This window comes from Vicugna pacos, chromosome 27, assembly GCF_048564905.1.
Source record: "Vicugna pacos chromosome 27, VicPac4, whole genome shotgun sequence".
NCBI lineage: Eukaryota > Metazoa > Chordata > Mammalia > Artiodactyla > Camelidae > Vicugna > Vicugna pacos.
Window position 1 is genome coordinate 3,314,179 of NC_133013.1, and position 19,475 is coordinate 3,333,653.

Below are 19,475 nucleotides of genomic sequence, written 5' to 3' on the forward strand. Positions count from 1 at the left end.
CTATTATTTTAAGAACTGAAATTTCCCAGAACGCTGAAATGCTCCGAGACCTTTCAAAGAAAGCTATTTCTGTCCTTCGAAGATTTGGCCGGTATTTAACCTTCTCCCCAGTCATCCAATTTCCTGGCTATGTAAGTACTTCTCAGGTTCCAAAGAGAACGCTGCATTCGTGATGCAAATGTTTTGCATTTGCAGGAACGTGGGTTGACACTGCCCGGGGGGTGGGGGGGGGCCTGAGTGCTCTGCCCTCCACACCTGGATTCCCTGAGAAAGTCTACCATTCTTCCTACCCCTGTGGGTCACGGCCAACCTTATACACAGAGACAAAACAGAAAATGTATTTCCTTTATAGAACAGGGTGACACTTAATTGCCTAATTCAGATTCGCTTAATGGTAAGATTTCTTTTTTTTGGTTTGTGGGGGTTTTTCTGGCCAGGGGGTTGGGGAGATGGTGATTAGGCCTATCTACTTACTATGAAGGCACTGGGGATGGAACCCACGACCTCATGCATGTTAAGCACGTGCTCTACCACTGACCCTACCACTCTACCACTATACCCTCCCCTCTGGTAAGAATTTTTTAACTAGTGAGATTAATCATAAATACATTCTAAACTTTTTTCTTCTTATGTAGTTTTAGATTTGAGTACTGGGGGTGTGGATCCCCCATCAGGCAGCCAGCGTCTTCCTGCCGCCCCATCCCCACATGAGAGCTTACACTATAAACAGGGGCTGTGCTGCAGGGAGGCCTGTGCCTCGGTGGGATCTGAGGGCCTCTCTGTGGCCATGTTAACTGCGAGACCAAGTGTCCCCCAGCAGCTTGATAGGACAATGGGATAGTGCTCTGAGAAGAATCACCATCATTCAGGCCATCCCACAATAGCCAGCCTTTACTGTTGACCCCAAGACTGCCTTTGCACTTACTCATTTTCCACTCCTCATGCCCCCATGACAGGGTTTCTCAGCCTTGACAGAATCAACACTGGGCTGGATAAACCCTTGTGGCGGGGGTGTGAACAAAAAATATTGCCAGCCAAATCAGTAAACAAAGGATGCTGCAGCCATCAAGTCATCAGCCACTACTGCCACCCCTGACAGGGAGCGGAGGGAACTCGGGATGCAGACAAGCAGGCAGCCCAGCCTCTGCTGCCACCCCCAGTGGTGCCCCCTGAGGGACTCAGGATGGGAAAGAATAAGAATCTGGCCCTAGACAGCTAGGTGCATCTCAGAAGGAATGATTTCAATGAGCCCAGATCTTTGCATGTTCCCACACATAGAAAAGTGCTAAATTCCGTAACTTGAGATGTCTGGTTTTCTTTAATTAACAGTAACCTTTCGATGTTCCCACTACCTGGTCTTTGTGGCAAACTCCTATATATCCTGGCTCCTTCCCTGCCTCTTTGGAGCGGTCCCTCAGAGCGATCTGCGAGGCCACCTGCCAGGTTTGAGTCCTCAAAAAGTCTGCTGAACAAAACATATCTCTCAGCTTTTAGGTTGTACATTTTTTTTTAGTCACTACGGACTGTCCTGGGCACTGGAAGAGGTTTAGCTGCATCCCTGGTCCTACTCACTAGATGTCCTTCCCAAGTCATGACACCAGAACGGCCTCCATGACCAGCAAATGTCCTCAGAGGTCAAGCCACCAACCACCCAGTGGAGAACCGCTGCCCATGGTGGCCTGGAGTCAGGAAAGGGTTGGCAGGAAAATGAGGCAGGAGGTGGGTTGGGACTACTGCTGTGAAGCAGGAGGAATGTTCCCAAAAGTCCCAGGACACAACAGCACAGGCTGGGAGACCCTCCAGGGGGATAAATTGGAGAACCCTGTCTAAGAGAGAGAAGGCTGATCGTGCTGCAGGAAGGGAGGGACAGGAGCTGTGGAGGCAGAGAGACCAAGTGAGGCATTTGTCTGCCTGCAGGTGACTCATTCAGGCTGCACTTGTCCCTCAGCAAACCAGCTCCATGTCACAACCCACACAGGTCCATGCAGTCCCACCACAGGGCCTGGGCAGCATGTCACCTACCCTTTGTGCTGGGCGTGGGCAGAGCCCTTCTGTGCCCACCAGGGTCATCACCTAGTAAAGGGCAGAGAGACAAGAGTGCGTCTGAGATCATGAGAACACCCAACACTACATCCTAGGAGGAGTGACAGAGAGAATTAGACACATGCTTCTGAGAAGAGAACATGCCTTTCAATGATGTGAGCGAGTCTATTGGTCATCACAGCACCTGGAAAATAAAGGCGGGGGTGGGACAGCTGCCTTCACATAACTGAAGGGCTCTCATAGCAAATCGAGTCAGGGTGAGCGGATAAATGGTCCTGGGGATGCAAGCATGAAGGGGGCTGTCAATCTAGACAATTCTGGGGTTCTGATTGCATCCAATCTCTCTGCACCCCCGGGATCACCCCCACCTGGAGGGCAGCAAGTTAATAGGGTGAGTTTCCTTCTTTTCCCCTTAAGAATGACAGATTAAAAACTATTCATATTCTCTTCAGGATATTTAGAAAATACAGATGAGAGTAATCTCACCAACCGGAAATACCCATCTTTAGTATCTTAATATTCTTCAGTGTTACCGTCCAAGATTGTTTCTATGCACATAGGTAGATTCCTACTGGCACACATAATACCAAGAATACTACAAATTCCTAGTCAAATCTGGCCTCCAGACACGATCTTGAAAGTTTAATTCCAGCATTATGAATGTCATCTTTAATTTTGAATCTTTCTTAATCAGTTAAGCATAAAAAGTACAGCCAAGGACGTATGACTGTAGCTAATGGCACTCTTCAGATTTCCAACCTCACGCTGATTTCATTTTATTTTGGAGAACCTCTCCTGCTACAGAACTTTCATTATTCCATTTTTTTCTTCTCTCTTTCATAAAATAATAAGGGGAAAATGTAAGAGAAGCTCTTCAAATACTTGCTCAAACACTGCAATGATGAAGCTGCCAAAATCAGGCGTTTGGCAAGCAAGCAGAGTCCCAGTGAAATGGCTCAAAATGCTGGTCAGTTGATGTAGGACGTGTTCGATCAGCATGTAAAGGGGGAAAGTACATGAGAGAGAGAGAAAGAGAGAGGACATCCAGGGACGTGAGCCGCTCTTCTCCTAATGAGGTGTGTGTCATAGACAAGGTTCCAGATCCCACTCATCATACATAGCATGTGCTGGCATTTCTGCCACTGTCCTCAAATGCAGGTGGAAATGGATGCATAAGAGCCATCTGATGAATTCCCTAATACATTTCCTCTTCGGATTTAATTAATCGTTATGGGGAGGACATTTTTTATCATAAATAGATGAGCCTACAGTTTAAGTCCTTGTAGAGAAAACTTACAGGTAGGTTGTTTTTGTAGAGAAGATACCTAGCCATGAAATATGACTTTGAAAGGTAGGCATTTGTATGATTCTTGCTCCATTTTTCCAAATGGCTCTCCAGAAATACACTCCTTTAATGACGCACTGCCACATGAGCAAAGCACAAAGCTACTGGCTTATCTTTCCTATGAACCTTGCTCATATTGGCTACAGTCAAATGCACAGCCTAAAAGTTGAGAGTTCTGTTTTATTTGGTGGATTTCCTTAGGACTTGAGCCCGGGACACAGCCTCTCAGATCACTCTAAGAGGTGGTTCCAATGTGACAAGGCAGAAGCCAGGATACATGAGTTTTTGCAACAAAGATGAGGTAGCTGGAAGATGAAAAGATTATTATTAATTAAAGAAAACCAGATTTCTCAGATTAAGGAATTTAGCACTTTTCTGTGTATAGGAAGGTGTAAAGATCTGGGCTCAATGAAATCATTCCTTTGGGATTTACCTGGCTGTCTAGGGCCAGTGTCCTGTTTTTCCACATCCCGAGTCCCCTCGGAGGGCACCACTGGGGGTGGCAGCAGAGGCCAGGCTGCCTGCTTGTCTGCATCCTGAGTTCCCACTGCTCCCTGTTGGGGTGGACATAGTGGCTGGTGGCTGATGACCACGGCGTACTTTGTTTGCTGGCATGGCTGGCAGTATTTTTTTCACTCACACTATCATCTTACTTTTTCCCTTCAGTCTTTGACAAGAGGAAAAGCGTTTATCTTTCTCATTTGCATTTCTGTATTTAAGAGGTAGACATTTATCTCTGTTATTGGGAGACTGTATTTTACCCTTGGTGTATTTTGTTCATTTTCCATTCCTCCATGTTAAGAATATTCAGGATTCTCCTTGATTTCTGTTGAAATTTTTTGGTTGAAACTTACCTGTCTCCCTCCTCCCTCAAATTCTCCACCTAAATCTGCTCAAGCAGCCAAGCCAGCAAAGGACCTGGTTCCTCACAGAGCTGGATTCTGTAGGTCCAGGGTGGGTCCCAAGAATGTGCATTTCCAACCAGCGCCCCGGGGATGCCGGTATGTGTGGTTGGGGGACTGTGGCCACATGCAGGTTAGAAGCACCTGCCTAACCTGGACTGACCCTTTGCTCCTTCTTCTCAGAGGCAATGCCTTTCCTAGGAGGACAGAAGTACAGACAGTTACAACAGTTCTGTGAGTTCTCCACAGTCTGAAAGTTCTTCCTCAAATCTCCGTGCCTGAGCCCCGTTCCCCCAGTGCCTCCTTCCAGAAGGCCTCCCCCGCTTAGCAGAGGCAGGGCGGGTGCCTCACCCGGGCCCTGTCAAGAGTGCAAAAGACAGCCGAACCAAGAGACCCTTCTGAAATAGCACCCTTCAGTGGCTGATAAAGCACCAGAAGCCGGCCTGCGGCTCTTCTTTCCTGCTCTCACGCCCTGGGCTGTTGCTGGAGATGCTGCTCTATAAGCTGAGACCGCGGTCTTTGTTGGGATGTTCTGAATTCAGTGTGACTTAGTGTAGTGGTGAGAGTCACCTCATAGCTTTCAAACCACATCCTCCATTATGCTGAAGGGTGTGTGGCTTCTGAGTGAGGGATCTGTGAAGGCAAAGCAGAGAAAGTGTCAGCTTCTAAAAATACCTTCCATTCTTTCCCCTGAGTCCATTAGTAGAGACCCCTAGCAAGAAGTACATGCCTCTCCAAACAGCAGGAGCAGTGCATGTTAGTGATGCTGATTCTTTTAGTCCTAATTAGAATGTTTTTTTCAAGACAATCACATTTTTAAAGACATACCAGACCTGCCAATAAATAAATTATGAGCTTTCTTTCAGATTTGGTGTATTATCATTCAATAAGGAAAGCAAACCTATGTTGGCAAACAAGATCATGAAATATTTATTCTAATCATAAATTCCCAGGATTATTTGATCAGATAAAAGTTTCACTATGTCCTGGGTGGGAAGGAATAAATTTGGGAGTTTGAGATTTGCAAATAGTAACAACTATATGTAAAAATAGATTAAAAAACAGATTTCTTCTGTATAGCACGGGGAACTCTATTCAATATCTTGTAATATCCTTTTATGAAAAAGAATATGAAAACAAATATATGTATCTCTATGCATGACTGAAACATTGTGCTGTATACCAGAAACTGACACATCGTAACTGGCTACACTTCAATTTAAAAAAAGAACGTTCAAAATGTCCTGACATATGTTGACAAAAAACAAAACTTATACCCAAGGTGTGAGTTCAAGGAAAAGTTTGGTCATGTTCTCTAAAAAAAGAATGGTTTTGTTTTCTAGTGTTTTTTAAAAAAATCTTGTTTAATTTTTAAAAATAAGTCTTGTTTAATTATTCCTGAAACCAAATACTGGAGTTCAATACGTGCTTGCCCATCCATTCATTAAAGATACACAATGATTCTTCTCATGCTCCTCACCCATATATGTGAGTCTGGCTACATATAACTCGTTATCACATGTATGACGCTGGGGAGGGTACAGCTCAAGTGGTAGAGTGTCTGCTTCGCATGCCTGACCTCCTGGGTTCAACCCCAGTACCTCCTCTAAAAATAAATAAACCTAATTACCTCCTTCCCCCCAAAAAACAAGAAAACTAAAACTAAAAAAAAAAAGTTATGTGAGGCTAGACAGCATTGTTATCTTGTTTTCACACCTGAACAGAATGGATCATTGAATTCTATTTAATCAGCATTGTCTTCATCTTGACAGCTACTAGTAGTCTATCTTCGAAGAGAGGTTCTGCGATTTATTTCTGAAATTTTTTTTGGTAATATTCCTCAAAAGGCATGTTCATTCATTTATTTGCATAGAAAAATGAAGCCCACTTTTTTTCTAACATAAAATGACTGTGATGTGACATGTGGGTTGACCATTAGGTCCATGTGGCTGATGTTTCCCTCACACTGAGGAATCCAAATCTACAGTTTTGAAGTTTTGAGGAAAATATACTTAAAGTAGGAGATAGACGTCATTTATCAAAAAATATTGTATTAGCAAAGGTGTTTTTGAAATCAGTGTTTCAATTTTCCCAATCCTTTAGGAAGAACCTAAAAGTGAAAAAGAAACAAGAAGATGTGTGCTTCCGTGGAGAGCAGGGCACTGTCTAGACTCCAGGGCACATCAGTCCAGCTCGTCCAATTCCTGTCTTTTGTTGCCTCTGAGCTGTCTTACATCTCTGTACGGTATAGCCAGTGATCTCAGTGAAAGTCCCTTCCTGCCTGTAGCCCTGTTAACTGACCTTCCGTGGGGAAGCTGGCTCCTCCCCGCAGTGGAAGAGGCCAGTTAGCCTCATTTGCACATTCCTGTCCAAATTCCTGATCAATAACACATGTGGTCTGGGAGTCTCCTTTGAACTGGTTATAACATCGTACTAGTTCCCTCACTTCTAATGCATTTAAACAAAACCTTTAACATATGCTCATTTTGTAAATGTATGAGAATCATGATTTTTACTTTTTGGAAAATTATCTTCTCATGTTTTTCATCCTGGTAAAGCCTCTTTCTCTCCTGGAAACTGAGAGCCTAAATGGCGTTACTGACTTGGTAACAAATTCCACGACAAGTATGTGGTTTCCAATTTTTACATTTAACAAAATTGAATCAAGCAGTCAGCAGATAGATTCATGAGAACAATTTGTAATGGTGGATCATTATGGGATTTGGAACATGTAACTCCAAAAAGTTGAATATCATTGCTGCAATAAAAATCAGCCCATTTACATCAAGACTTTTCAGTGCCACAGCTGTAAAAAGCTAAAACAGGAATAGAAACAGTTCAGCATTGAACCTTACCACAGTCTAGTGTTAAGCAATATTCCCTGGGTGCACTGACAAATTGGAAACACATTTTCATGTATTTCGTTGTGATGCATTTCGAGTACAACTGTCACAATTATTTAATAACAGCTTTAGTGCATTTGTGGTTTGATTCATTTATACGCATGTTTTGTAACAGACACATATGATAGACACAATCAATAAAAGGCATTCAAGCAAAAAATAAATTATGTTAGGATAAAATTGAATGAGGAAGTGAAAAGGAAATAAACAGAAGAAAAAAAAAATTCCCAGCTGTCAAAGTTTTGTTCTATATTTTTTTAAGGATGATGGTGTATTTCATTTTACTAGAGGAATGAGGCTTCATTGTATAAATTTCAAAGAATGACATAACATATATATGTATACACACATACATATTTAAGTGTTAATATTTGTAATGTACCAGAAATTATATTCTTTTCAAATATTTAAACTTAGGCTAAAACATGTTGAAAGCCATTTTTACAATGGCTAAAAATGTGTGTAGTTTTTCAGTGTACTGAAATTTGTGAGAGAAAATTTGAAACCCACTACTGTTTGATTTTAATTGGGATGTTGCCTGACATAAGATGTTTAAATGGCTCTCTGGTCAAATCACAATTACTTTCACTGTCTTGAGGCTTCGCTATTACTTCCTTGTTCAGGTACATGGTCTAGGGTTTTTAATAGTTCCTGGGAGTGGATTTTAACAAAGGGCTCCCCTACTAGCTCTGTAATCACTTTTTGCAGAGACAGCTTTTCACGACCTCAGGAATGTGCCCTGCTCATCCTGGTTCTTTCCACGAAGGGTCTGCAAGTTTTTGGACTCACTCTGAAAGAATTACCATGTACAGCCTCTCATATTTTTAAGTTGTCATTTTACCATCTTTTTTGTTTGTTTTTAATGGATGTACTGAGGATTGAACCCAGGACTTCATGCATGCTAAGCATGTACTCTACCCCTGTCACTGTAATTATTATTAGCATTCAATTCATTAAGCAAATAACTATAATATAACATTCAATAAATAATTACTAATAATCACTGAAAATATACATTTATCAAAAACACATCTTATAATGAGACAAATGGCCCCGAGTCTTTTTTCAGTTTATTTCATGCAACCAGGGATGAATATTACCTACTGGTAGCTTGAGATAAGGTTTGGTATCCGCTGTACTCCTGTTCTTGTTTAATGTATGTAAGCATGGAGGAAAACTTCTTCACGTTAATAAATACACGTGACTGGAAGTAGTTTTGTTGTAAGGATTTCACTCTTTACACATTATGAGCAGAAAATTACCTCGTGATTAATCATCATCAATTATTGTGAAAGATTTGATCTGTCAGTTTATAAATTGACTAGCTCCTCCTTCAGTTCCTGGAAAGCAAAAATCTAGAACTCTCTGATTTGCAAAAGGATTTGTTGCACACCATTAGTCCTCCGGTTCATCAGCACTCTCTAGGGCTCTGAACACCCTCTTGGCTGCTGCTGGCTGCCCAGGAGTCCTCCCCCTGTCCCCTTCCCTTGGGCAGTGCCCTTCCCACCTTGGGAAGAGACTGGAGGAGCTGCCCTTCCATCAGGGTCCCCTTGAAACTGCCATTGCCCTTGAGGTCTGCTTCTGGCTGGGGTCTGCAGAGCCCAGGCTGCCAGTGGCTGCCTGCACAGATGTCAGGTGAAGACAGAAGTACGTTGCCCCAAACTCCGCTCCTCTTTTTTTCCCCCAAGTCTTACTACTTATCTGTATATTCAGCGAACTGCTGTAGAGGACCTTATACCATGGCCAGTCTCACTGCCGAGGGCCCTCCTGAGCTGGGCACTGGGGACACGTATCCCAGCCTCGAAGCTCAGTGGCTGAGTGCGGGGTGAGCCGGCCTGGGGGGATGGCCAAGGGCAAGGGCAGCACTAAACACTGCTGGGGAGGGCCAGCCCACTGTCCTCAGACCCCAGATTCCACACAGCCTGCAAGAAGTGCAGAGCGCAGGGGTCCCAGCCTCCACGACACACACACCCCGTCTCTGTTCTGTCCCACAACGAGCTCTCTTCACAGCTAAAACCAGGTGATACACCGTATTTTACCAAAAGTGTTTTCAGCACAATGTCTGATTTTAAACATAGTGTGCTCTTAAAGACAAGTATCATATGACATCACTTATATGTGGAATTAAACATATGATACAAATGAACTTATTTACAAAATGAGAAACAGACTCAGACGGAGAAAACAAATTTATGGTGACCAAAGGGGAAGGGGGGCAAAGGGATAAATTAGGAGTTCGGGGTTAGCAGATACACACTACTGTGTATGAAACAGATAAACAACAAAGACCTACTGTACAGCACAGGGAACTATATTCAATATCTTGTAATAAACCATAATGGAAGAGAATATTATATATATATAAATAAAAATATATTATTTATATATATTTATAAAACTGAATCCCATTGCTGTACATCAGAATCCGACACAACATTGTAAATCAACTATAATACAATAAAAAATTAAAATTAAAAAATTTTAAAAATTAATAGATGAATATGTGTACTCTTAGTATTTATGTAAATACTATTGTTGTTGTTTAAAAAAACTACACGCGTCTATACACACACATGATATACGTGGCTATATGGCAGGTATCTACAAGGTGTATAATACCTCTTTTTCTTAGAAAGGGACGGTCTGTAAGTTTTTAGGCCTAGAGGTTAACTGCTTTTTTTTCTGCCAGGAATATCTCTAGTGTCACAGTAGGAGTTAATGGATGAGCAGGATGCACTCGGGCCAAGTCACTTGATACCCCCATGCGCAGGCCAGCATGCCAGGCCCTCAGGAGAGTGGGGCCCGCAGCCCAGAGCACGGGAAGCTGGGGAAGGCGGCCAGAGGGCAGCAGGGGGAGGCACACTGTGTGATGAGGAAGGCGGCCAGCCAGAGCTTGAGGAGAGGCTGGAGGCTGTCCTGATAGTAAAAAGACAAATGTCTCATCATGGATATCTCTTGGGCTGCTGGAACTCTCGGGGAACACGCGATGAGACACCCTGGCTCCCCCAGGCTGGCATCTGTGGTGATGAGGCCACAGGGCTCGTTGGGGTGGGTCAGAGCAGGGGCCGTGGGATACAGGGCAGGACCTGGCTCTGGACAAGTGTCCCGTCCCATCCAAACTCTAGCCAGGCCCCTCTGAGCCCTCCTCTGGACCAAGCCCCAATCTCCTTGTTCTATAAAGACTTCAAAAATAAATTAACAAGTTTCTAACAGCTCAAGCTGCTCCCTGGGTTGCCCCTGGACCCTCCCTTCCCCCATGAAAGCGCAGGCCTGAGAAAACTCAGCCGAAGGAATTCACTGTTTATTCATCCCACTCTTGGAGACAGGGCTCCCGTCTCTGTGGGAGCCTGACTTTGGTGAGTGCTCCTTAACAAACTCTCAGACGGACACCCCTCCTTTACCACTTTCTGCTAACTTCTCACTTTCCTGAACCCCCACCCCCCTCCTCTATTCCCTTAGTCTCCCTTTGAGATGCTCAGTCACCTCTGAGCAAGTAGAAGCAGAGTTCAGCTCACGCTGGACCCCTTCCTTATTACAACGGTGCATCCCTGAAGAGAAGCTGCCCTCACCCCTTTAACTGGAGTCTGGTTTCTTTAACTTTGACCGTCTGGATTCGAGTGCAGCAGGCGTGCCCACCACCCCCCCATCGGTGACCCCGCAGGCCTGGCCCCTTTTTTCCCTCCCTGAGGTTTGGGAGTGGGAGTTCATTCTGCTCTGTTTGTTTTTCTAAGTTTCACAGCTGCGGTCACCAGGGTCAGCCCAGGGCAGCCACGCACCCTGTCTGGAGGTGGTGACGGTGGGGCCCCGGTCATGGGTGTGCCCCAGTTCCTGCTGCCAAGTGACAGCCACAGGCTCCTCACCTCCGATCCAGTCTCCCCTCTGGTCCCAGCCTCAGCAGACTTGCCCGCCCCGTGATTTACAGTCGCTCTCTCTACACTGTACAAATGTTCTCAAACGGGCCACATGATTCCCCTACCCTCCTCCCAGCACCTGGGTTTTTTGTTTTTTTTTAATCAGAAGCCAGTGTTATTCTGCTCTTTGCAGTGAGCGCTGGTCCCGGTACTGGCCCTGCAACAGCTGTGACACTGGGCCTGGTGTCAGAGACCTGCAGGTCCACCCTTGCTCACAGCCACGCCCCTGGGAGACTGGCGGTGAGTGTGCTTGGAGACCCCACCCAGGCTGCTCCAGGGGCCTTTTTATAAACAAGCTGGACCCTGTGGGGCCTTCCTGGGACAGACTGCTCACCCATATCCTCTGCTATAGCTCCTCTCCCAAGTATCCAGATCATAGCCCCTCATGTATATGTCCTGAGTTTTTCAGATGCTAAAAAACCACCAGCAAAGGGAAGAAATTAACTACTTGATGACTGAGAGCACGTTGTCCCCGATCTTCTGGCCACTGGGGGTTGATAGTGTTGACGTCCTGTTCCCTCAACGTCAACCAATCAGACGACGGTGCACAAGCTGACCACGCACCCTGCGGCGCCCCTCCCTCACCTGGCCTTTAAATATGTTTTGCTGAAGCCCTTCCGGGAGTTCGGGATTTTCTTGGGTGTGAGCCCTCTGGTCCTCTTTGCATGGCCCCGCAGTAAACCTTCCTCTGCTCCAAACTCCATTTCAGTTTGGCCTCATGGTGTGTCAGGCGCACAAACCTGCCTTCGGTAACACTCTGAGATAGAAAAATATGCGGGAGAGTTTACCCAGCACCTTCTAGACACCAGCACAGAGACCGGAGCTACAAACTGTCTCACTCAACTCCCCAAAGTCTTACGGCCGGGGTGATGTGTTTCCCTATGTTTTACAGACAGGGAGAGAGTCCCTAAGAGGTGAGCTGGTTCTGAAGCCTGCAGGGCAGCAGTGTTGGGCTGGGGGACCACTGGCCTACATCACAGCCCAAGGCATCCCTCACTGAGGGGCTGCCCTTAGAAATGACCCCTCGGCATCTGTGGCCACGCGGTGAATCCACATAGTGCCTGATTCCTCCCAAGCTGAAGGGACCGATGGTCAAGCTCACTTGATGTGTTGGGTGTCTCGTGTATTTGCTTCCTGTTGTGGAATAAAAAACCACCAGCCCCACCAGCCGCTTGGAACAATGCCTACTGATTACCACTTGGCTTTGGTGGACTGAATCCTAGTCATCCCACTTACATGATGTCTTCATGAGTCGGTGGTGGGTGGAGGACTATCAAGTTCCTCGCGGAGGGACTCTGGCTTGATGCCCCTTGGGTCCCCCTGACATCTACCCCAGCCCATTCTGACCTCTCCTTGGACAGCAGGCATCCAGCTGTTCATCCTTTCAGGAGGCAGAGTACTTGCTTCTCACTCCCTCAAATAATTTGCTGTTGCTCACCTACCATTCTGAGGGGAACTAACCAAGCGTGTAGGACACTACTCAGTTAAAAAAAAAAAGCAAGTTATCAGAAAAATGCAAATCAAAACTACAATGAGGTATCACCTCACACCAGTCAGAATGGCCATCCATAAAAAGCCACAGTTGATACATGCTAGAGAGGGTGTGGAGAAAAGGGAACCCTCCTACGCAGTTGGTAGAAATATAGTTTGGTGCAGCCATTATGGAAAACAATATGGAGATTCCTCAAAGACTAAAAACAGGCTTACCTTATAATCCAGCAACCCAATCCTGGGCATGTATCTGGAGGGAACTCTCACTTGAAAAGACACCTGCACCCCAATGTCCATAACAGCACTATTTACAATAGCCACGATGTGGAAACAACCTAAATGTCCAACAACAGATGACTGGATAAAGAAGCTGTGGTATATTTATACAATGGAATACTACTCAGCCATAAAAAGGCTGAAATAATGCCATTTGCAGCAACATGGATGGACCTAGAGATTATCATACTAAGTGAAGGAAGTCAGATAAAGACTAATATTATATGCTATCACTTATATGTGGAATCTTTAAAAAATGACATAAATGAACTTATTTACAAAATAGAAACAGATTGAGACATAGAAAACAAACTTATTTTACCAGCAGGGAAAGGGAGTGGGGAGGGATAAATTGGGAGTTCCAGACTGGCAGATACTAACTACTATATATAAAATAGATAAACAACAAGTTTCTTCTGTACAGCACAAGGAACTATATTCAATATCTTGTAGTAACTTATAATGAAAAAGAATATGAAAAGGAATATATGTATGTGCATGTGTGACTGAAACACTATGCTGTACACCAGAAATTGACACAACACTGTAAACTGATAATACTTCAATTAAAATAATACAAATTTTAAAAAGAGAGAAGTGTGTCTATTCAGTCTTCTATCCCATTGGCTGATTGTTTGGATAGAGTGGCTACTGTATGCTGTGTGCCTCACCCCTCACTCACATCCATGGTGTGGGTTCTTGTCTAGGTGCCTGAGAAGGATGGGGTGCCCTAAAGGACACCTCGCTTCTACTCAGAATCAAGTAATTTTTGTTAAAGACCTGTTCTTGGTGATAAGCACCTTCATTTTCTGTGAGGGAAAAACAAAAAACTATGGTGTTACTAACACTCATGTACAAATAGAGAAAGATTAAGAATAGCACCTTCATCAAGAGGCAGAATTGGGTAATGATTCCAACGTTTTTGAAGTAACCTTTAGACGCTGAAAACAAAATTGAGGCCATACAGAGAACGGATCTTACTTTACTTTGAAAAGATGAGAAGACATCAACTGGTGATAAATCGAGTGACTAAGATGAGTTGAAAAAGGGTTTTCCTTTCTGATCTAACATGAAGGTCAGTGGTTGGAAAAGGAAGCTGGTTTGGAATATCAGAGCAGGTGAGTCAGAGTTCATCTTGATAAATTTCAAAGGAAACAAATGACCTTGATTTGAATTGTTGGTACGCAGCTCTTCAAAAGAGAAGGGCTTTGTTTCAAAATACACCATTCTTTCTTTGATCCTGCCATGGAGCTGAAAGATAAAATGCATCGTAACAAAGTGGATGTCAATTTAAAGAATTGTCTACTCTGGGAAACGAGATTTCATCAGAGAAAGAAGAGGTGGAGGGAAGGAGGCAGGGCAAAGAAAACTCTCAGTAAGTACGGTGGTTCTGAGAATCAAGATTATTTCCTTCTGGCACAAAAAACATGGTATAGTGAAAAAATTAGAATAATAAGGGGCTGTTTCCGATTCATATTTGCTGTTATTGCATTTCATATTTTAATGAAATTTTAGGGAAAATTGAGTTTTCTGTTTCTCTTTTTCAAATCCTGTGACTTTCCCTTACTCCTGCCCCGAGTGAGTCTGCACTATGAATGAAGCAGGGGTCCACCAGGAACACCAGGGCGTCCTCCTCAGACCACAGGACCAGGGGTGTCAGCATAGCCCAGTCCCCTGTGGCATGCAGGAGGCCCCTTGGGGTTGGCTCTGGCTTTGCTGGTCACGGCCACCCCAGCCAGCTTCTGTCAACCCCTGAGCTCTCCTGCCGTATCAGCCCTGAGGTCGAGAGTGAGACCGGGGGAGGCTACCCCTGCAGGAGAGTTTTGTGTAACTTGAGTGCAGATACTGTAGACTCCAAAACTCTTTTCCTATCTTCTCAGTATTTCTTTCTGTCACTCCTATATACACACTTTTGACTGTTGATTTAGAGTGGAGCTTCCTCAGTCTGTTATATTATTTTCTACTTCCCACTACCACTCACTGGACTCAATTTCTGAGAGATCACGGCTCTCCTATCCCTTACATTTTTCTCTTGATCCATTGGTACAAGGTTTGTTACATATGCTAACAATAACAATAATGCTCTTTCAAATCCAACAATATATAAAAATAATTATATACCATGACCAAGTAGGATTTATCTCAAGTATTCAAGGCTGGTTCAACATTTGAAAATCAATTAGTGTAATTCAACACATCAACAAATGAAAGAAGAAAAATCACATGATCATGTTTATAGATGGAGAGAAAGCATTTGACAAAACTCCAACACCTATTTATGATAAAAATTCTCTGTAAAATAAGAATAGAGGAAAACTTCTGCAGCTGGATGAAGGACATCTACAAAAACCTACAGCTAATCTCACACTTAGTGGCAAGAAACTAGAAGATTTCCCCCTGAGATGAGGAACAAGGCAAAGTGGTTTCCTCTCACCATGTTTTTCAACAACACTGGAAGTCCTAGCTAATGCAATGAAACAAGAAAAGAAAATAGAAGGCATACAAATTGGGGAGAAGAAATAAGACTGCCTTTGTTTGCAGGTGACATTATTGTCTATGTGGACATTCTGACAGAATTCACAAAAATGCTCCTGGAGTAATACGTGATTATAGCAAGGTTGCAGGATGGAAAGTTAACATACAAAAGTCAATTGTTTCCCATATACTAGGAATGACCAGGAGGAATTTAAGATAATAGCCCCCTGTGATCATTTTGATTTGAATTCCTAGCGCCTGAATTAAGATGCAACTTTTCTTCATTTTCCTTTTTTTAACGTTTTTTTAATGCTGTGATTCCTCCCACACAGCTACTTACAGCTACTGGAATCTAGTCATTCTTCAAAGCCAAACACAGATGCCACCATCTTGTCAAAGGCTTCCAATTCCAACCAAATATCCTTTTCTGTTCCCCTGGGAACCTGGGGTTCTAGTCCAGCTTTTCCTACAGCCATCCATTTAGTTTAATCAAGCACTTTATTAGGCCTTAAGGTAAGTTTCTATCCAATGGTCTCTACACTTCAGGAACTTAGGGGTTCTTCTTGTGTCGTGGTAATTCGTGTTCATTCTTCTTCGCTGTGTTGTAAGCTTACTGAGCTCAGAGACCTCTCCTTAGCTTTGGGCCTGGGCTATTGATCACTGTCAAAGGAAGCTGGTGTAACTGCACACTCACATCCAGGTGCTTGCTCTCAGCACCTGTGGGATGGCAGACACCTTGCCTTCAGAAGTGATCCAGCCATAAAAGAAGAGCTGGATGCGCAAGTTGATCACAATGTTCATATGAAAAGATGAAACAAGTAAGTGCAGTCAGGGGAGAGGGTAGGAGCAATCAGTGGCAGAGTGCATGCCTGGCACGCACCAGGTCATGGGTTTGATCCCCAGTATGTTCACTAAGTAAAAAATAGCAAAAATAAATAAATAAATAAATAAATAAATAAATAAATAAATAAATAAATAAATCTAATTACCCAACAAAACAAAATAAATTCTTTAAGTAAGAGTAGTCAGAAAAAACTCTGGAAGAAAATAACAGGGCAGCAAACCATCCCCACCAGATAAAACATATGATAAAGCTTCCTTCATTAAAGCAGAGTGGTGCTGGCAAACGGAAGGACAGCAGGCCAATGAAACAGATATAAAGTCCAGAAGTAGAACCAAGGGCATATGGAGACAGAGAACATTATGAAAATGACTTCCTAGGCTTAGTAAGTCAAAGGTAGAATTCTCAACCAAAGATTGTTGGGACAACTGGATAGTTACTAGACAAGTAAAATTGTAACATGAATTTAAATGTAGGGTTTTGAAATGATCTAAGTTCTAGAAGAAGAAAAGAATGAACCTCTTTATTAACTAGAGTAAGAAAATCTCCCTAATTGCTACTCCAAATTCAAAATTTAGAAGCAATAAAAGAAAGTATTAACAACCTTGTGAAAAATGAAGCAAGATATACAGAGAGTTCAGAGGGGGGAAAAGTGCAAATAGCCCTTAACCACATGAAAAGGTGACCAACCTCACTCCCAATAGGGGAAATTCAGGGGAATGGGGCTGGGGTTCGGGGTGGAGTAGGGGTGGGTCACAGACTCCTAGTTATAAAACAAACACACCCTGGGATATAATACACAGCATGACGGCTATGCACGTTGCATATTGGAAAGCTGCTAGGAGAGTAACCCTTGAAAGTTCTCATCACAATAAAAAAAGTAATTATATGTGGTGATGGATGTACATTAAACTTATTGTGGTGATCATTTTATAACAGACACAAATATGAAATCATTATGTTGTATATCTGAAGCTAACGTAATGTTGTATGTCAATTATAGCTCAACTAAAAACAAGAATTTGGGAAAGACTTGCAAATTACATATTTTGAGATTCATGCTATTAATAAAGTTTGAACTCTAAGTAGTCGAGTTAAAATGATAATGTAAATATTATTTAGATTGAAGTAAGTGTTGATATTCAAGTTCAGTTTTCACTTATATAATCATCTTTATTTTATTTTATTATAATCATATTTATTTCACTTATATAATCACTTTTATTCCTCTACAAGAGATGTAAAAATGATTGAATCCTGGGTACAGTCCCCATTACCTCCCCTAAAAATAAACAAATAAATAAACTTAATCCTACCCCTCAAAAAAATTTTTTTTTAGTTTTTTAAAAAATACAAAAAAATACAAAAGACTGACAACGCACCGTGTTGGAGAGACGATAAGGAAGTAGACACTCTCAGATACTGGGGATGTAACGCAACACAGGAAAATTTGGCAATGTGGAGCCAAACAACTTACACATTTACTCTTTAACCCAACAGTCACACTTCTCAAAATCTAGCTTAAAGGTACACTTGCAAAAAATGTGAAAAGATGTAGGCAAAAGGGGATTCATTGCAGTGAAGGGCCAGACAGATCACACACATGTCAAAGCAGCAGGAACTGATTGAGTGCACTATGTAAATCCTGAAATGGTCAAAAGAAAAAAGAACAGGGGGCCTGGGTGGTGGGTCCGTTAGGGGTAGTGCATTATTCTCCTGACTTTTGTATTTACTTAAAAATATTTTTATCATAAAATCTTATTTGTGATCACCACCCTTCCCCCAAGACGAGCCCTGGGGGAAGTCAGTAGACAGTTTTCCTATTACTCACCCCACGGGCCTCGTCCATCACAGCACAGACCTGAGGATGGGCTGTGCCTGCTGCAACAGCCTTATGTTTGGGGGGTGTTGAATGTCTCTAAAATCTGAAGGGCTTTGCGGTAGAAGACATACGCCAACATTACAGAGAAATGTTCTGTTACCATCACAATTCTTTTCCACTTTTCAAATTTATGGGTCTGGCTGCCCTTCAGGCCTCCACAGGCTGCCTGGTCTTCAGTTGGCATCATCTCTGGCTGCCTGCACGCGACTGCGGGAATTGTGGCCGTAGCTTGACCTCACCCCTTGCCTTTCCAGGACTTCACAGGCCCAGTCTCTCTATCTGGGTCCCTCGGCAGCCCTGCTCATGGGGCCAGGGCGTCACAAGGTTCAGCAGGACCGTTAGATGCCAGTTCAGAGCCAAATACATATCCCACTCCTGCAACACTGGAAAACACCCTTGTAAATACAGACATTAAACTGAGGGGGATGGTGTTTGTAAAGAAGAAGTGCTAGAGACATTGTGAACTGCTGCTAATCAAACAGGAAGTATGTTGCATGAAATGCCAGCCATCCCAAGATTTTTAATTCCTATCAAGTCTGGCTTGGCATAGAGCTCTGTCTACCCAACTTGTAACCAGTATGGATAAACATTTCTATTCTAGCCTAAACACATTTCTTTTATGCTTCTTAATCCTTTATTTCCTTCCCCAACTCAGGAGAAGTACATTGAAGGTAACAACATTATCATCCTATAGAAATTTCCCATCTAACTCATTAAAAAAAAGTTTTTTTTTTAATCTTGGCACCATATGAAAGGCACACACTTCTCTGCATTGAAAGTATAAGAAAGATTCTCAAGATGTAATAAAAATCTGCCTTCCTCCCCCCAAGATCAGAGCTCTTCACACTCAGCGTCCAGGACCTTGGAGTAGTAAATATTCGCTGGTTACGTGGTCCAGGCTCCTGCTCTATCCAAACACCTTGGAGGTTGGATGCTGCAGAGGATACCAAGCCTGGGGTCTTCCTCCAGGGGCTTCCACCTCTGCAGTCTCTCAGGATGAATCTACCTTCATATATTGAAGTGTTATCCTGGGTGCGGAGAGAGCCGGGCACGGGCAAAGGGGTGGCTTTGGGATGTCTGAGAAACACCTTTCTCATCCTTCCCACAGCAGCTTTCTTGCTCCTGCCCCATTTTGCCGAGCCCATGGCTACTCGCTAAATCCCACCCTCCTTTCCTCTCACCTGGATAATTCTTTCCCATCTTCACCCTCTCTGACGTGCATTCTCCCCTCCATGCCCGCCCTTTGATCTTTCCACATCGTCACCAGGAAGGCTCTTAAAAACACAGCCTCAAAATCAAAATCCTTCAGGATTCAAAATTTTTTAGGAACGCTGGAGTATCAATTTCCCCCGTCAGACAAGTGAAAGTGGACTGATAGGTAGTATCCTGTTGGTTTGAATATGGAA